We start from the raw sequence: 18538 nt of genomic DNA, 5'->3' as shown, positions 1-18538 counted from the left end.
GGGTGGCTACGTGAGGAAGGAAGCAAAAGTGGAGCAGAAGAAGTCATCATCATCATGAAGCATCAAGGGCCAAAAATTCATCTTGCAGAGCGAGCCAAGGATGGAGCGCTCGAATTGATGAAGATTGATGACCAAGGAAGGACTAGAGGTAATTGCATGTTGGTTATTGCATGGGTTATTTCTTCTCTCTCTTTGGCCGAACCGATTTTGCATGGAGAAGAAGAAGTTGGCTTGGTTTTTGGCTTCAACCGTGGAGGCTTCCCTCTTCTATAAAAAGAAAGAACAACCACGATTTGGAGTAAGGAGAAAGAAGTTAGAGTGCAAGGCACATGGTTCTCAGAGTTACCTGAGCTAACAGTTTTTTTTCTCCTTCAATGTATTCTATTTTGTATTTTTCTGTTTAATTTTGTCATGTCTTGAGTCTCATGAAAAAAAGGCAAACAGTGAAGTTTGTTTGAAAAAGTCATAGAGCGGAAAAAGGCAGAGAGTGCAAAATTAAAAGAAAAATCCATAGATGTCCTTAGAGTTCCTTTGTACATTTGTGTTGTCTATCATGATTCTATTGGAATCTCCTTGTAAGTTGGGTTAGCACTTTACAGTCTGTAATCAAGAAGATTATAGTAAAATTCTATCATTGTTATGATGGAGACTGGATGTAGGCTGCACTGCACTTAGCAGCTGAACCAGAATATATCTGGATGTAATTTTCTCTCTTCTCTACTCCATTTCTATTTCTACTGCAAAGGAGCTAAAACTAAAAATATCTCGTGCCAAGTGACGAGACAAAAATAAAAGTCTCGTGACTAGGGACGAAACAAAAATAAAAAAAGTATCCGGAAGTTATTTCAAAGGACAGAAAGTGTTACTGAGTGAAAAGGGGGCTAAGATTCAACCCCCTTCTCTTAGCCACTGAAAACCATCACTTGGTATCAGAGCTTGGTCTCAAAGAGATCAAGCTTTGTAGCTTGGAGAAAAGATCCAGATGGCAGAAAGTAGTGTCTCAAATCTGGTGTCTTACAACGTCAAAGAGGGACACTCAAGCAACAGACTGCCTCTTTTTAATGGGAAAAACTATACCTATTAGAAGGAGAGAATGAAGATCTTTGTACAAGCAGTGGATTACTGACTATGGAAGATTATCCTGGAGGGTCCTCAATTTCCAACTAACACAAGTGCTGAAGGAGTAATCACTCTTAAACCAGAAGCAAGCTGGACCGAGGAAGATAGAAAGAAGGTGGAGCTAAATGCCAAGGCTGTAAATCTGCTCAATTGTGCTATCAGCTTTGAGGAATACCGACGGGTATCACGATGCACAACGGCAAAGGAAATCTGGGATAAACTGCAAATCACTCATGAAGGAACCACCATTGTGAAGAAGACTCGGATAGACATGTTAAACAGAGAGTATGAAATGTTTGCAATGAAGGAAGGAGAATCCATTGATGAAATGTTCGAACGGTTCAACACCATCATTGTTGGCTTGGATGCTATGGAAATAACACATTCTGATTCTGTGCTTGTGAGAAGAGTGTTGAGATGTCTCACTAAAGAGTGGGAAACAAAAGCTTTAATTATTTCTGAGAGTAGTAATTTAGACTCCATGACATGTGATGATTTGAGAGGAAACTTACTTGCTTTTGAAAACACTTACTTGAAAAAAGATTAAAAAAAAAAGGAATTGCTTTTTCTTCTGTAACTAACCCCCTAGATGATGAATCCAGTGATAATTCCTCTAAAAATGAGTTTGTGTTATTTGCCAAAAAATTCAAAAAAATGGTGAAGTTCAAACGGAAAGGCAAAGGCAGCAGCTCAAGAAAAATGAAGAAAGACCTAAGCAAAGTAACTTGTTACAACTGCAAGGAAATGGGGCATTTCAAATCTGATTGTCCCAAGTTGAAGAAGGAGGAGAAGCCAAAAAGAGGAAAGAAGAAGGGACTGATGGCTTCATGGGAAGACTTGGAAAATGACTCAGATGATGATGAGGAATCCGAGATCAAGTCACAACCATGTCTCATGGCAGATCACATAGATTAGGTAGTCTTCCACAACCCTAACACTGAAGATCTTCATCTTATGATAGACTACCTTTTTGGAAAAATAAGATGTTTTCTCCTTGATAACCAAGATTTTGAACAACAAATTATCATTCTTAACATTGAAAATGATTTTCTCAAGAAAAAGCTAAGGGAGGCCGAAACTGCTTGTGATCTTGTTGAAGAAAATAAGCAGTTAAAAGCCCAACTTAGAAGTTGTGAAAGTAACAATTCTGTTGTTGTATATGTAAATTGTTTTAAGGAGAATGAAGAGTTGCTGAAAAAGATTAAAAATCTTGAAAATGACTTAGCCAAGTTTACTTAAAGTTCTGAAAATTTAAATCAAATATTGGCTAGTCAAAAATCACTCTTTGATAAAGCTGGTTTGAGATTTTACAAATCTGCTGAGAAACCTTTTTTTGAAAATAGAGCTTCATTTTCTAATGACACAAGGTTTCAAGATCCCACCTACTTTAACAAATCAGCAACTCCAAGATTTTGTAAACTATGCAACCAAAATGGACATTTTTCCATTCAATATTTTTTTGGTGAAAGAATGATTGGTGACAAAGTTTACAAAGTTGTTTTTGATTACAATGGTTTGGGTCATAGAAGATGGTTTAACGTGAAAGGATCCAAAAAAAATTTGGATACCTAAGGTCACTTGAGCTTGTTTTGTAGGTATGCCTAGCATCCAAACGGAAGGAAAATATGTGGTACATGGACAGTGGATGTTCTAGGCACATGACCGGAAAGACAACCTTCTTCATAAAGCTTGATGAGTATGCTGGAGGACTTGTCACTTTCGATGATGATGGAAAAAGAAAGATAGTGGCCGTTGGAAAAGTTGGTAAAAGCTTTTCATCTTGTATAAATGATGTTCTTCTTGTAAATGGTTTGAAACATAATTTACTTAGTGTAAGCCAATTGTGTGATTTAGGATTTGAAGTTATTTTTAAAAAATTTGTGTGTTTGGTTGTTTGTGAAAAAATTGGGGATATTCTTTTGAAGCTAAAAGATGCAACAATGTGTATGGATTAACTCTTGAGGACTTGAAAGAACAAAATATAACATGCTTTACTTCTCTTAAATATGAAAAATGGCTATGGCATAGAAATTTGGGTCATACTAGCATGTACCAAATTTCTAAGCTAGTAAAGAAAAATCTGGTTAGAGGAATTCCTAAAATCAAATTTGATAAGGATCTTACTTGTGATGCTTGTCAATTAGGCAAACAAGTTAAATCCTCTTTTAAATCAAAAGATGGAATTTCAACCAAAAAGCCATTAGAGATGTTACACATTGATCTTTTTGGTCCAACAAGAACTAAAAGTCTAGGAAGTAAACACTATGGTTTAGTAGTGGTAGATGATTACTCTAGATTTGGTTGGGTACTTTTTCTTGCTCATAAAAATGATGCATTTCATGCTTTCTCAACTCTTTGCAAGAAAATTCAAAATGAAAAAGATTTAAAAGTGGCCCATTTGAGAAGTGATCACGAAAAAGAATTTGAAAACCAAGACTTTGAAAAATTCTGTGATGACTTTAGAATTACTCATAATTTTTCATGTCCTAGAACACCTCAACAAAATGGGGTTGTTGAAAGAAGGAATAGAAGCCTTCAAGAGATGACTAGGGCTATGTTATGTGAGAATGAGGTTCCAAAGTTTCTATGGGCTGAAGCTGTAAATACAACATGTTATATTTTGAATAGGACCATTATTAGGAAAGGGTTAAAGAAAACTTTTTATGAGCTATGGAAAGGAACCCCTCCAAATCTTAAGTATTTCCATGTTTTTGGATGCAAGTGTTTTGTGCTTAATAACAAAGAAAATCTTGACAAATTTGATCCAAAATCATATGAGGGCAAGTTTGTTGGATACTCCACTACTAGCAAAGCCTATAGAATTTACCTCAAGGATCATAGAACTATAGAGGAATCCATACATGTTACTTTTTGTGATTCTAATTTAATTCCCAGTACTGTGATAGATAATGATTCAGATTATGAAGAAGCTGGAACAAGCAAAGAAAATCCTAAGTCTGCCCAAAATAAAGAATCTGCCAGCCCAGTTTTGTCTCGTCAGAATGGAGGAGACATTTCCATTTTGTCTCCTGAGCCAGCAAGAGAAACTGAAATAGTGTGACCTACAGAAGCTCATCAAAGCTCAACACCACAAAGGAATCCTAGAGAATGGAAGTCCATGAGGGGCCACCCTCATGATTTTATCATTGGTGATCCCTCTCAAGGTGTAACAACAAGATCCTCAACCAAAAGGCAATCCGAACCAAGCAATATTGCCTTCTTGTCACAAATGGAGCCCAACAATGTGAGACAAGCTCTTGAAGATCCATCATGGGTCAAAGCCATGCAAGAAGAGCTTGCTCAATTCGACAAGAATGAGGTTTAGACATTAGTACCTCATCCGGATGGTAAGAAGGTAACGGGTACTAAGTGGATTTTTAAAAATAAACTTGGTGAGGATGGACAAGTTGTTCGTAACAAGGCTAGATTAGTGACCCAAGGTTACGATCAAGAAGAGGGTATAAATTTTGATGAATCTTTTGCTCCGGTAGCTAGAATGGAAGCAATTAGGTTGCTTCTTGCCTATGCTGCCCATAAAGGCTCTAAAATGTTTCAAATGGATGTAAAATGTGCTTTCCTTAATGGCTTTATTGATAGAGAAGTGTTTGTGGCTCAATCCCCCCTGGTTTTGAGCATAAGGATTTTTCAAATCATGTTTTCAAACTCTCTAAAGCTCTTTATGGTCTTAGACAAGCTCCAAGAGCTTGGTATGAAAGGCTTAGTGCCTTCTTGTTGAAAAATCAATTTCAAAGGGGTACCACGGATACTACTTTATTTATTAAAGCATCTAATGATGATATTCTCCTAGTTCAAGTTTATGTGGATGACATTGTGTTTGGTTCGGCCAATGAGACCTTATGTGAAGAGTTTGGAAAACTCATGACTAGTGAGTTTGAGATGAGTTTAATGGGAGAGTTTACTTTCTTTCTTGGCCTCCAAATTAAACAAACTCCTAGTGGTACTTTTATTCACCAAGGAAAGTATGCAAAAGAACTTATCAAAAAATTTGGCCTAGAAAATTCTAAACCAATGGGAACACCAATGCATCCTAACACTAAACTTGAAAAGGATGACAATGGAAAAGATGTGGATGAAACAAGGTATAGAGGAATGATTGGTTCACTCATGTATCTAACTTCCTCTAGACCGGATATTGTTCAAAGTGTGGGTGTATGTTCAAGATTTCAATCTCACCCAAAAGAATCCCATCTTTCGGCTGTTAAGCGCATCATTAGATATATTAAGGGAACATGTAATTATGGCTTATGGTATCCAAAATCTGATGATTTTTGTGCAGTAGAGTTTTGTGATGCAGATTAAGCGGGAGATAGAGTGGATAGACGAAGTACATCCGGCATGTGTTGCTTCCTTGGAAGCTCACTTAACATGTGGTCAAGCAAAACAAGCCACAGTGGCTCTATCCGCAGCTGAAGCTGAATATATATCCGCATCTGCATTTGTTCACAATTAATTTGGTTAAAAATGCTGTTGGAAGATTACAAATTAAAGATCAATAGTTTGCCTTATTTTGTGATAATATGAGTGCTATTAATATTTCAAAAAATTCTGTTTTGCACTCAAGAAAAAAGCACATTGAAATTAAATATCATTTCATTAGAGAACATGTGCAAAAGGGTACTATTGATATTCAATTTGTAAAATCTGAAGACCAACTTGCTGATATTTTTACAAAACCCCTATGTGAAGACAGATTCTGCACATTGAGAAAAAGTTTGGGAATAATTGATTTAAGTTATATTGATAACTTGTGAAATTCTGATTCTGCTCAGTTTTGTCTCGTAGGAATGGACGAGATAAAAAGAGTGTTGGAAGGGCTGTGATCAAGGGAGAGGCTGCGCAAAATTTAATTTTTCGTGGGCCCTACCAAATCTCTTTGACCCTACCATGACAGTTTTGTTAGTTCCTCATTTTTTTGAAAATCACAATCTCTTTGTTGTCTCATCAAATCTTATTGGAAGAGGATGGTGTCAAATCAAATCTTTCCCTCTACCTAATCCCTTTATTCTAGGAAACCACCTTTTTCAGTTTATTTCAAATAAAAGAGAAACTCCTTGGGTATTAACCGCCTCTTAATGGACATTTAATTCACTTAATTCTCTCTTCACTCCACATTAAGAAAATGGTTTACCCAGGGCTAGTTCGGGAATTCTATGCAAACATGCGCCTAATAGATGGCTCAATTCATTCCTATGTAAAACGTGTTTACATGACTCTCAATCCTCAAACCATAAGCGCTGCTCTAGGGTACACGGATGAAGGGTCAAAAGTATACATGACTGACAAATGGGATGACTAGGTTGGAGTCACTCATCAAACTGTTCTGTAGCACATTTGTGCAAACTTGTTTGGATTAGATGGGTCAATTCCCACTCATAAAGCTCTCGGCCCTGAGAACTCACTACTACACCGGATCATCACTCACATTCTGACACCACAAAGTGGTTCTCACCACAGAGTAATGGTTTCTGACTCCATTATTCTCTTTGCCCTTGTTACCTCTTCTCCAATTTTATTTGCTTATCTTATGATTCGTCACATGTAGGAATCGATTAAAAGTACTAAAAAGGCAATGTTCCTCACTAGTATCTTTGAGTATTTTAAAGTCGATTTAACTAATGAAACTGTTGAGAATAAGGTTTCAGTCATTTAGGGAGGATGAGTTACAGGGAGGATGATGCTGGACAACCTCGAGGACAAGTTAGGAATTGATAGTAAAGAAGGCGCTGAGGAATCTAACTTTAATCTCTCTGATGATTAATTACTGTTTTCTCTATGTTTGTTGATATTTGGCATGTTTAGGCTCAATCTAATTCTGTGGTAGTTTATTTTGGTACTGTAGACACATGACACTGTAATACACTCTTGACCTTTTGGATACATTTTGCACATTCTATTCTATATGTCATCTTTTTGCATGTGCCTCTTAATGCCAAAAGGGGGAGAGATAGTGCTGAAAATTGAAACTGAAAAACAGGGGATGAAATTCTCTTTGAGAGTTCATGATCACCCTTGTTGATGCTGGATAATGCATATTAATAATGCATTTGGTTTATGATGTTTGATAATGCATTTGTTTTTATTATGTGGCTACCTGGTTGTTGATGTATCTTGATGAATATGCATGCTTCTCTTGAAATAGGAATATTCTGATTCATCTTGGTAAACATGCTTGTTGAATACTTTATTTTTGGCAGTTCCTTTAAGCCTTGGGTATGAAAATAAATGTTGAAAATTGCTGTGATCATGTTGTGATTAAAAATATTTTCTTACCATAAGTATGTTACTCTGATTTGATTGGAAAATATTTTAAAATAGCAATTTATCTTCAAACATATTTTTTGGATAATTATAATGTGTGTTTGAGCAGAAAATCAAATTATTGATTGATGAGTAAATTTTGGTGGAGACAAGAATCTCTCCCAAAACAACACCAATCTAACCGGCAAGTGCACCGGGTCGCATCAAGTAATAAAAACTCACGGGAGTGAGGTCGATCCCACAGGGATTGAAGGATTGAGCAATTTTAGTTTAGTGGTTGATTTAGTCAAGCGAATCAAGATTTGGTTGATTGATTGGTGATTTGCAGAATTTAAAGTGCATTGAAAGTAAAGGGAATGGGAAATTGGCATGAATCTAAAGAGAACAGAAATTAAAGTGTTGAATCTTAAGAAACAAGAAATTAAATGGCAGAAACTTAAAGAGCAAGAAATGTAAATTGCAAGAATCTTAAATGACAAGAAATGTAAATGGCTTGAAATGTAAGGGGGTTGGGACTTTGATTTGCAGGAATTAAACAAAGAGAAGTTAAATTGCGTCAAAAATAAGAATAATTGGGAATTGGGATTGAATCGGATTCTAACAGAAAAGTAAATGAACAATTAAAACAAGAAATAGAGAATTGAAATGGGAAAATTAGATCTCAGGACCCAGAGACTAGAAAACCAAGTCTAGATCTCAATGCCTTCCTAGATCCAACAAGAACAATAGCAAGGAAATTGTAAATTGCAAAGAGAGTAGATGAGAAGCAAGTAATCGAAAATGGAAATTCAATAGCAGTGAAAATTAAACAAGATCCAAGGTGAGATTGAAACAGAATTCCTTCAATTCTCCAACCCAAGATCCAAGACAATTGTAATTGAAATAAAAAGCAATAAAGCTCAGAGGAAGAGAATGGAATTCTCCTTCCCCGAAACAAGAAACTAAAGATCACTCTGTAACTAAAGGAAAGCTTCTATGAAAATTAATAAAAAGGGAACTCCCCGACTAACTTGAATTCTAGCCTATTTATACACTTTCTTCAATTGATCTTCAAGCCTTGAATTGGGCCTTTGCTCTTGGTGGAATTGGGTTGAAAGAGGCCTTGGTTAATTGCTCTTGAAGTTTGGAGAGAAACCCAAGTGAACCATGTGAACCGGATTTGAGTTTTGTAAAGTTGGATTCAAAGTTTGAGTCAAAGTTTGGGGGCTAACTTTGAGGCCAACTTTTTATATCAGCAAGCCCATTTTTCTGGTGCCAAAGTTGGTGCCAAAGTTAGGGGGCAAACTTCAGCGCAAACTTTGGCCCTTCCTTAAACACAATTGGCGCCAAAGTTAGCCTCCAAGTTTGGGGGCTAACTTGAGCGCAAACTTTGGCTACCCTGGGTGAGAAATTGACATGCCAACGTTAGCCTCCAAGTTTGGGGTCAAACTTGAGCGCAAACTTTGGCCACCCCTGGGAGAAATTGACATGCCAACGTTAGCCTCCAAGTTTGGGGGCTAACGTTGGCGCAAACTTTGGCCACCCTGGAGTAGAATTCTCATGCCAACGTTAGCTTCCAAGTTTGGGGGCTAACGTTGGCGCAAACTTTGAGTGCCCAGGGAAGAAATTTCAACTTCTCAAGTTAGCCTTCAAGTTTGGGGGCTAACTTTGAGGCTAACTTTTCACCAAAAGTTTGTGCCAAAGTTTGAGGGCTAACTTCAACTCCAACTTTATGTTTCCTGGTTCAAATTCACTTGTTTCATTGTCTCCTCTTTGCTTCTAGCCGTTCCTTCTTGCTTCAACCTTTTTCCAAGCTTTCTTCACCTATCATAAATCAACCAAACACATCAAAGCTATGCTCAAAATCATGAGATGTTCAATCTATCATAATATGCACCAATTATGGCATCAAACCTCATGAAATTGCATTAATTCACATATGGTTGATTCAATCAAGGGAAGCATGAAATTCTATTTAATTGGCTTGCTTATGGCTCAAGAAAGTGCATAATTCAAGTGAAAATAAAAGAAAAAGACTAGTGAAACTAGGCTAAGATGACTTGTCATCACAACACCAAACTTAAAGCTTGCTTGTCCCCAAGCAATGAATGAATTATTAAGAAGAAAGAATGAAATGGAAGAGGATGTTCATGCTAGCAGAATGTTATTGGTAGTTCATGGGATTTTGTGTGGATATGCAATACTCACTTCTTATTGACTCTTAGGCCTAGAAAGTCTCCTTCAAGCTTCAAGTAACCTACTGCTATGACCTCTCATTATTCCTTTATCCTTGGCTATTACTTTGTTCAAAGCTTTATTTGAGTGTCATGTGTAGCAAGTTCATTTTCTTTTCTGTATACTTGACACATTATTCACCATGGACACTTGGCTCACCTTTCCTTTTAAACATTGATGCCCAGCACCTCTTTGGGTTACTAAATGCCTTATAGTTAGGTTGCTCTTGATAGTGGATTTTCAGCTGATGATCCCGGATTAGTTAATCCAAGTCACCGAGTGTTGATGCACTCCAAAGAACTTAATAATCCAAGCAGATCCTAGTACAAAGACACCACAAGCATATATTCTAAGGTTCAAGCTATTGGTGTCTAGCTTTATTTCCTTTTTTTTTCTTTTGTTCTGCTGCCATCTTTGGCTTTTTCTTTTCTCTTTTTGTTTTTCTTTTTAACCAAGGACTCTTATTTGATTGAGATTCATAGACAGTGAGCTACTTTCTACTTGAAAGGAAACAGCCTAGTTCTTTTATTCACTAAAAGTGAGTTATTATACAATCACACACATACCACCACTTACTTTTATTCTACTTCTTTCTAACAGAGAACCATCTCACTTCACCTTCAAACATTTCTTTTATTGAATTAAAGATGCAGGGGACAAAAGCATGCTTTTTGCTAAGTGAAAGTAAACACATAAGCACACACTTAGACTAGCTTATTTATTCCAAAAAAAATTGATTCTACTTGTACTAGATGAACACTTTAGCAAGACACAAGTCAAAGCATTTCTCAACAGCAAGAGTTAAGTATAGATACAACCTATTGGTTTGCAGTTCTTTTGTCCTTCCTTCTGTTGTGCCCCTTTTGAGTTATGATGCATAATGTCTTCAAATGGTGGTTAGTTCCCTGCACAAATCTCAAAAGTTGCTTGCTTCTCAAGCCCTTAGGTGACTGGTTAGTATGCATGAATTGAGTGTGGCTTTTGGATTTATTTTGGTGTGGGAACACCAAACTTAATTCCTTGCCACTGCCTCTAATGCAACAAGTTGTCCACTTATGAATTCTTTTGGCCTGGCTGAAGGTGATAAAAAATAGAAAAACTAAAAAGTAAACAATTGGTTAATTGGTTTATCTGATTGCTTGGAGCTAGCAGCCATGTATGCAGAAGGTGAGAATGTGCTTTTAAATGAGATTTTGGTGGAACACCAAACTTAGAATCCTTCATTCTCCCTTAATTTATTTTGGTGTGCAACACCAAACTTAGCTCCTTGCAATATAGACAAGTCTAATTAATCCTTTTATTGAAATAGCTATGAAAAGTGAACTACCTCAGGTTGGGTTGCCTCCCAAAAAGCGCTTCTTTATTGTCACTAGCTTGACATCTTATCCTTTGATCATGGGGGTTGAAAATCATAGTGCCTCAGCTTCTCTCCTCTTACTGTGAACTTCCTTCCGGTCTCCTCTTTGATGATTTCTAGGTGTTCAAGTGAAAGGATCCGGTTCACAGTATAATACTCAGATAATTGTGGACACACCTTCATTGGTTGGGTGTTCAACATCACTTTATCCCCTGGTGAGAAGCCTTCAGTGGGGATTTTCTTGTTTCTCCACCCTTTTGGCCTCTTCTTCTTCTCTTTTTTCTCAAGAGATAATTCATGCCTTAGTGGTTCTTTATCTGGAATGTTGAGGTTCTCATCTGGGGGTTTTGGATCTAGTTCCTCCTTGATTTCTTTGGTCTGTTGCACCATCTCTACTTCTTTCAAGAATGGATTTGAAAGTCTTGGAGTTAACTCATTGAATGCCTCTTTCAAGCTTTGATCTCTGACCTTATCCTTCATACAATTTTCTTCTTGAGTAGGCTCATGCAAGGTTTTAAAAACATGGAATGCTAGATGTTCATCATGAACTCTCAGCAACAATTCCCCTTTTTCAACATCTATCAATGCTCTGCCCGTAGCCAGGAAAGGTCTCCCCAGGATGATGGGAGTGTTAGGATCCTCTTCTATATCTGAGATAACAAAATCAGCTGGGAGAAAGAATTTTCCCACTTTTACCAACACATTCTCCACAACTCCCAGTGCTTGCTTAATGGATTTGTCAGCCATTTGGAGAACTATTTGTGTGGACTTCAGCTCAGAAATTTTAAGTTTCCTCATTAGAGTTAAAGGCATCAAGTTTATGCTTGCACCGAGGTCACAGAATGACTTCTCAATTGTTATGTTTCCTATGGTGCAAGGTATGTAAAAACTCCCAGGATCATCTTTCTTCTCTGGCAACTCTCTTTGGAGGATAGCACTACATTTCTTTGTCATCTCAACAATCTGTCCTTCCTTCAGGGATCTTTTCTTTGTTAGCACTTCTTTCATAAATTTGGCATATAATGGCATCTGTTCAAGTGCTTCTAAGAAAGGAATATTGATACTGAGTGTCTTGAATATGTCCAGGAACTTTGAATATTGCTTATCCTCGTTTTCTTTTTTGAACCTCTGAGGGTATGGAAGTTTGGGGACATCTGGCTTCACCCCTTCCTTCTTCTCCTGTAGCTGTGTTTCAAGGATGTCCTCATCTTTCTTTGAGCTTTTTGCATTCTTGGTATTTCTCTCCTCTTCACTTCTTTCTTCTGTCTCTTCTTGTGGAACTTTTCTGTTGTGTTCTTCCTGATTGATGGCTTCCTTCTCACTTCCCACCATAATTGCTTTGCACTCCTCCCACTTTGTAGCTTTTCCTTTGTCCCTTGGGTGGTCTAAAGTGGTACTAGGGGATGCATTTGATTACTTCTCACCCATCTCTGTGTTTTGTTTAGCCATTTGTTCCATATGCCTCTCAAGATTTCTGATTGCAGCTTCTTGGTTTTTGATTGTTATGGCTTGATCCTTCCGTGCTGCTTCCTGATCTTGTTTTGCCATCTCTTGATTTTTCATGAGTTTCTCCATCATTATCTCTTGGTGCTTCATCATCTTTTCCATCAATATCTCCAAATTGGAGATTCTTTGAGTGTCTTGTGACGCTTGTGGCTGGTTGTGAGATGTTGAAGGTTGATGGTAGGTGTTTTGGTTATTGGTTTGGTTATTGGGTGGATAGTAGCTAGAATTTGGGTGGTTGTTTTGGGGTTTTCTATATGGATTGAGGTTAGTATTTTGCTGGTTGTGATTTTGGTTGTTTCTTGAGTTATTTTGGTTTGAATTTCGTTGCCATGGTTGCTGGTTTTGAGTGTGGTTATCTCCCCATCTTATGTTTGGATGGTTCTTCCAGGATGGATTGTAGATGTCACCATAGACTTCATTTTGGCTGGAACTTTGGTTACGCACATATTGAGGTTGTTCCTGCTGCTGATCTTCTTGGTTTTCTTCATTTTGCCCCCATTTGGTTGATGGTTGGCTTGTATTCACTGCTGCAACTTGCAGGCTATCAATCTTTTTAGCCATCTGCTCAAATTGTTGTTGAATCTGCTCCTGCATTATCTTGTTTTGAGCTAGGAGGGTGTCAACTCCTTCTAGCTCCATTACTCCTCTCCTTTGTGATGGTTGGCGGTTTCTTTGATGAGCGAAGAAGTATTGGTTGTTGGCCACCATATCGATGAGATTTTGAGTTTCCTCTGCAGTTTTCATGAGTTGCAAAGAACCTCCAGCTGAATGATCCAAAGCTTCCTGGGATTTCAATGTTAAGCCCTCATAGAAATTCTGCAGCTTATCCCACTCATTGAACATTTCAGGAGGACATTTCCTGATTAGAGCCTTGTATCTCTCCCAAGCCTCATGGATGGGTTCAGACTCCATTTGTGTAAATGTTTGTACCTCAGTCTTCAACCTTATAACCCTCTGTGGTGGATAAAACTTGGCAAGGAACTTGGTTACCAAATCATCCCAGTTGTTGATGCTGTCTCTTGGAAATGATTCCAACCATTGAGTGGCCTTGTCTCTGAGAGAAAATGGGAATAGCAATAGCTTGTAGCTGTCAGGAGGCACACCATTGGTTTTGACAGTGTTACAAATCCTCAGGAAAGTGGATAGGTGCTGGTTTGGATCTTCCAAGGGGCCTCCTCCATAAGAACAGTTATTCTGCACCAAGGTGATGAGTTGGGGCTTCAATTCAAAGTTATTTGCATCGACATTTGGGGTAAGGATGCTACTCCCACAATGCCTTGGATTAGCAAATGTATATGAAGCCAAGACTCTCCTTTGGGGTTGACCATTGTTGTTGGCCATTCTCACTGGTGGATTTGTTGGATTTGTTGAGTGTTCCTCCAATTCATGATATTCTTCATCTGATTCTTCTTCTCCAGCAACATTTTTTTCTCTTGCTTTTCTTCTTAGCCTTTGGAGGATTCTTTCGTCAGTTTCATGAAAGGTAGGGATCTCTCTTCTTGTATCTGACATACAAGCAAAACAAAAGAATCACATAATATCAGAAAAGCAATAACACTTTAATCCATGGTTGAAGTGAAATATTAGTTAGCTTAGGCAAAAATTCAAACAGTTAGCGTGTTAGTCAAATGTTAAAGAAACAGAAAAGAAAAAAAATGCTTGATCTAGATCTCCACTTCACTTAATCATTGTCAATCTAATCAATCCCCGGCAACGGCGCCAAAAACTTGATGAGTAAATTTTGGTGGAGACAAGAATCTCTCCCAAAACAACACCAATCTAACCGGCAAGTGCACCGGGTCGCATCAAGTAATAAAAACTCACGGGAGTGAGGTCGATCCCACAGGGATTGAAGGATTGAGCAATTTTAGTTTAGTGGTTGATTTAGTCAAGCGAATCAAGATTTGGTTGATTGATTGGTGATTTGCAGAATTTAAAGTGCATTGAAAGTAAAGGGAATGGGAAATTGGCATGAATCTAAAGAGAACAGAAATTAAAGTGTTGAATCTTAAGAAACAAGAAATTAAATGGCAGAAACTTAAAGAGCAAGAAATGTAAATTGCAAGAATCTTAAATGACAAGAAATGTAAATGGCTTGAAATGTAAGGGGGTTGGGACTTTGATTTGCAGGAATTAAACAAAGAGAAGTTAAATTGCGTCAAAAATAAGAATAATTGGGAATTGGGATTGAATCGGATTCTAACAGAAAAGTAAATGAACAATTAAAACAAGAAATAGAGAATTGAAATGGGAAAATTAGATCTCAGGACCCAGAGACTAGAAAACCAAGTCTAGATCTCAATGCCTTCCTAGATCCAACAAGAACAATAGCAAGGAAATTGTAAATTGCAAAGAGAGTAGATGAGAAGCAAGTAATCGAAAATGGAAATTCAATAGCAGTGAAAATTAAACAAGATCCAAGGTGAGATTGAAACAGAATTCCTTCAATTCTCCAACCCAAGATCCAAGACAATTGTAATTGAAATAAAAAGCAATAAAGCTCAGAGGAAGAGAATGGAATTCTCCTTCCCCCGAAACAAGAAACTAAAGATCACTCTGTAACTAAAGGAAAGCTTCTATGAAAATTAATAAAAAGGGAACTCCCCGACTAACTTGAATTCTAGCCTATTTATACACTTTCTTCAATTGATCTTCAAGCCTTGAATTGGGCCTTTGCTCTTGGTGGAATTGGGTTGAAAGAGGCCTTGGTTAATTGCTCTTGAAGTTTGGAGAGAAACCCAAGTGAACCATGTGAACCGGATTTGAGTTTTGTAAAGTTGGATTCAAAGTTTGAGTCAAAGTTTGGGGGCTAACTTTGAGGCCAACTTTTTATATCAGCAAGCCCATTTTTCTGGTGCCAAAGTTGGTGCCAAAGTTAGGGGGCAAACTTCAGCGCAAACTTTGGCCCTTCCTTAAACACAATTGGCGCCAAAGTTAGCCTCCAAGTTTGGGGGCTAACTTGAGCGCAAACTTTGGCTACCCTGGGTGAGAAATTGACATGCCAACGTTAGCCTCCAAGTTTGGGGTCAAACTTGAGCGCAAACTTTGGCCACCCCTGGGAGAAATTGACATGCCAACGTTAGCCTCCAAGTTTGGGGCTAACGTTGGCGCAAACTTTGGCCACCCTGGAGTAGAATTCTCATGCCAACGTTAGCTTCCAAGTTTGGGGGCTAACGTTGGCGCAAACTTTGAGTACCCAGGGAAGAAATTTCAACTTCTCAAGTTAGCCTTCAAGTTTGGGGGCTAACTTTGAGGCTAACTTTTCACCAAAAGTTTGTGCCAAAGTTTGAGGGCTAACTTCAACTCCAACTTTATGTTTCCTGGTTCAAATTCACTTGTTTCATTGTCTCCTCTTTGCTTCTAGCCGTTCCTTCTTGCTTCAACCTTTTTCCAAGCTTTCTTCACCTATCATAAATCAACCAAACACATCAAAGCTATGCTCAAAATCATGAGATGTTCAATCTATCATAATATGCACCAATTATGGCATCAAACCTCATGAAATTGCATTAATTCACATATGGTTGATTCAATCAAGGGAAGCATGAAATTCTATTTAATTGGCTTGCTTATGGCTCAAGAAAGTGCATAATTCAAGTGAAAATAAAAGAAAAAGACTAGTGAAACTAGGCTAAGATGACTTGTCATCATTGATAACAAATGAGTTTTGATTATCATCCAATTCTGCTCATAAATCAAGCCATTCAACATCTTACATTGAATATGTTGAATAACATTGTTGCCTTAGGCTTGATAAAAATTATTACAGGTTGGAGCTTCCCTTGGTAAAAATGGTATATATTAAGGGGGAGTCATGTGACAATTAGAAAGGGGGAGAAATTCAAATATTCAAAGGGAGTACTCTATACTCTAATCTTTAATTTCTTTCCATTTCAATTTTTAATAATGTTTGTCATCAAGGGGGAGATTGATGAGTTTGGAAAGCTCAGATTTATTTTGATGATGAACAAACATTATTGAAATAGTTAATTACAAAATTATTAATTTGATTTTCATTTAACATATGTTAATTAATAATTTTGTGATGCAGGTTTTCTTATTGGGCCGAAAATAAAAGATAAATATTGCAAGCCCAATATACTTAAAACCATTCAGCCTTGTTTAAATGTTTCCTCTATTATGTGGCTGAAGCAATTTGTGATTATTTGGGCCGAAATGAAAAGAAGAGATCCCAAACCCAATAAAATCAAAATTCAGCCTTATGCAATTTTTGTCATATGAATGTTGGCTGAAATGTTTTATTACTTGGGCCAAATTGAACTATTATTTCTACAAGCCCAAGTTAATTATTTTTGCTATACACCCAATGCAGGATCCAAAAACAATTAACCAGGAAAGCAAATGTTGTTATTGCTTTATGCCTTCAACGGATCTCACACTTCACCATGTGATGGAATTCAAATTTTATTAAAGTGAAGTTAATAAATGCATGGGAACTATGAGAGAGAAAGTGTTGTTAATTTGATTGAGGACATAAATGCTGCACGCTAAACTACAAGGGAAGTAAAACCAATCTCATTTCAATTAATTTGATTCATTTAATTGCTTTTCTTCTAGCTCTATCCTCTCTCTCATCTCTTTCTTCTCTTCGGTCATATCACAGGAAATTATGGAAGCTAAGTTGAGCTACCAAAAGAAAGAAGAAGCTATATGCATCAAGACCATCGAACTGATGGCAAGAAAACATAAAAAATGTAGTGGTTGAGATTCTTATCACTTATGGTAAGATATGGTGATGAGATCTTGGCTTCTCCATACCAAAAATTGTTGAAGGAGATTCGGCCAGTAAGGAGAAGATCCTTGGAGAGATGGCTTGTCTCTGCTTTTGGGTTCACTCATCACAGAATGTAGCTAGGGTGGCTACGTGAGGAAGGAAGCAAAAGTGGAGCAGAAGAAGTCATCATCATCATGAAGCATCAAGGGCCAGAAATTCATCTTGGAGAGCAAGCCAAGGATGGAGCGCTCGGATTGATGAAGATTGATGACCAAGAAAGGACTAGAGGTAATTGCATGTTGGTTATTGCATGGGTTATCTCTTCTCTCTCTTTGGCCGAACTGGTTTTGCATGGAGAAGAAGAAGTTGGCTTGTTTTTGGCTTCAACTGTGGAGGCTTCCCTCTTCTATAAAAAGAGAGAACATCCACAGTTTGGAGTAAGGAGAAAGAAGTTAGAGTGCAATGCACAGGGTTCTCAGAGCTATCTGAACTAACAGTTTTTCTTCTCCTTCAATGTATTCTGTTTTATATTTTTCTGTTTAATTTTGTCATGTCTTGAGTCTCATGGAAAAAAAAGGCAAACAATGAGGTTTGTTTGAAAAAGCCATAGAGCGGAAAAAGGTAGAGAGTGCAAAATTAAAAGAAAAAGCCATAGATGTCCTTAGAGTTCCTTTGTACATCTGTGTTGTGTATCATAATTCTGTAGGAATCCCCTTGTAAGTTGGATTAGTACTTTACAGTCTGTAATCAAGAAGATTATAGTGAAATTTCATGATTGTTGTGATGGAGACTGGATGTAGGTTGCACTGCACTTAGCAGCTGAACCAGGATATATCTGGGTGTAATTTTTTCTCTTCTCTACTCCATTTCTGTTTCTACTACACATGAGCTAAAACTAAAAATATCTCGTGCCAAGTGACGAGACAAAAATAAAAGTCACATGGCTAGGAACGAGACCAAAATCAAAAAGTCTCCTGAAGTTATTTCGAAGGACAGCAAGTGTTACTGAGCGAAAAGGGAAATAAGATTCAACCCCCCTTCTCTTCACACACAAACATACATATACATAAACATCATAGCTAGAAATAAAAAAAATAAGGTTAGAATCCATAACCTGACTATATCACATCATTTATACAGGACACTGTGTACAATTCCTAGCAAATAGAAACTAGCAAAAGGGAACTATCAAACCATGCTAGTCTTTGAACACAACTAAAAAAATGGATGGGACAGAGAGACAGCATCTTCATACTCATTTGTAACATTGGATTCAGTGCCTATGGCTTAACTATTTCTTAGATTAGTAGGCTATTTTACAATAACAC

The sequence above is a fragment of the Arachis hypogaea genome, chromosome 8 (genome assembly GCF_003086295.3).
Source record: "Arachis hypogaea cultivar Tifrunner chromosome 8, arahy.Tifrunner.gnm2.J5K5, whole genome shotgun sequence".
Lineage (NCBI taxonomy): Eukaryota > Viridiplantae > Streptophyta > Magnoliopsida > Fabales > Fabaceae > Arachis > Arachis hypogaea.
The sequence above is the reverse complement of the archived record's forward strand: the minus strand, read 5'-3'. Positions refer to the sequence as shown.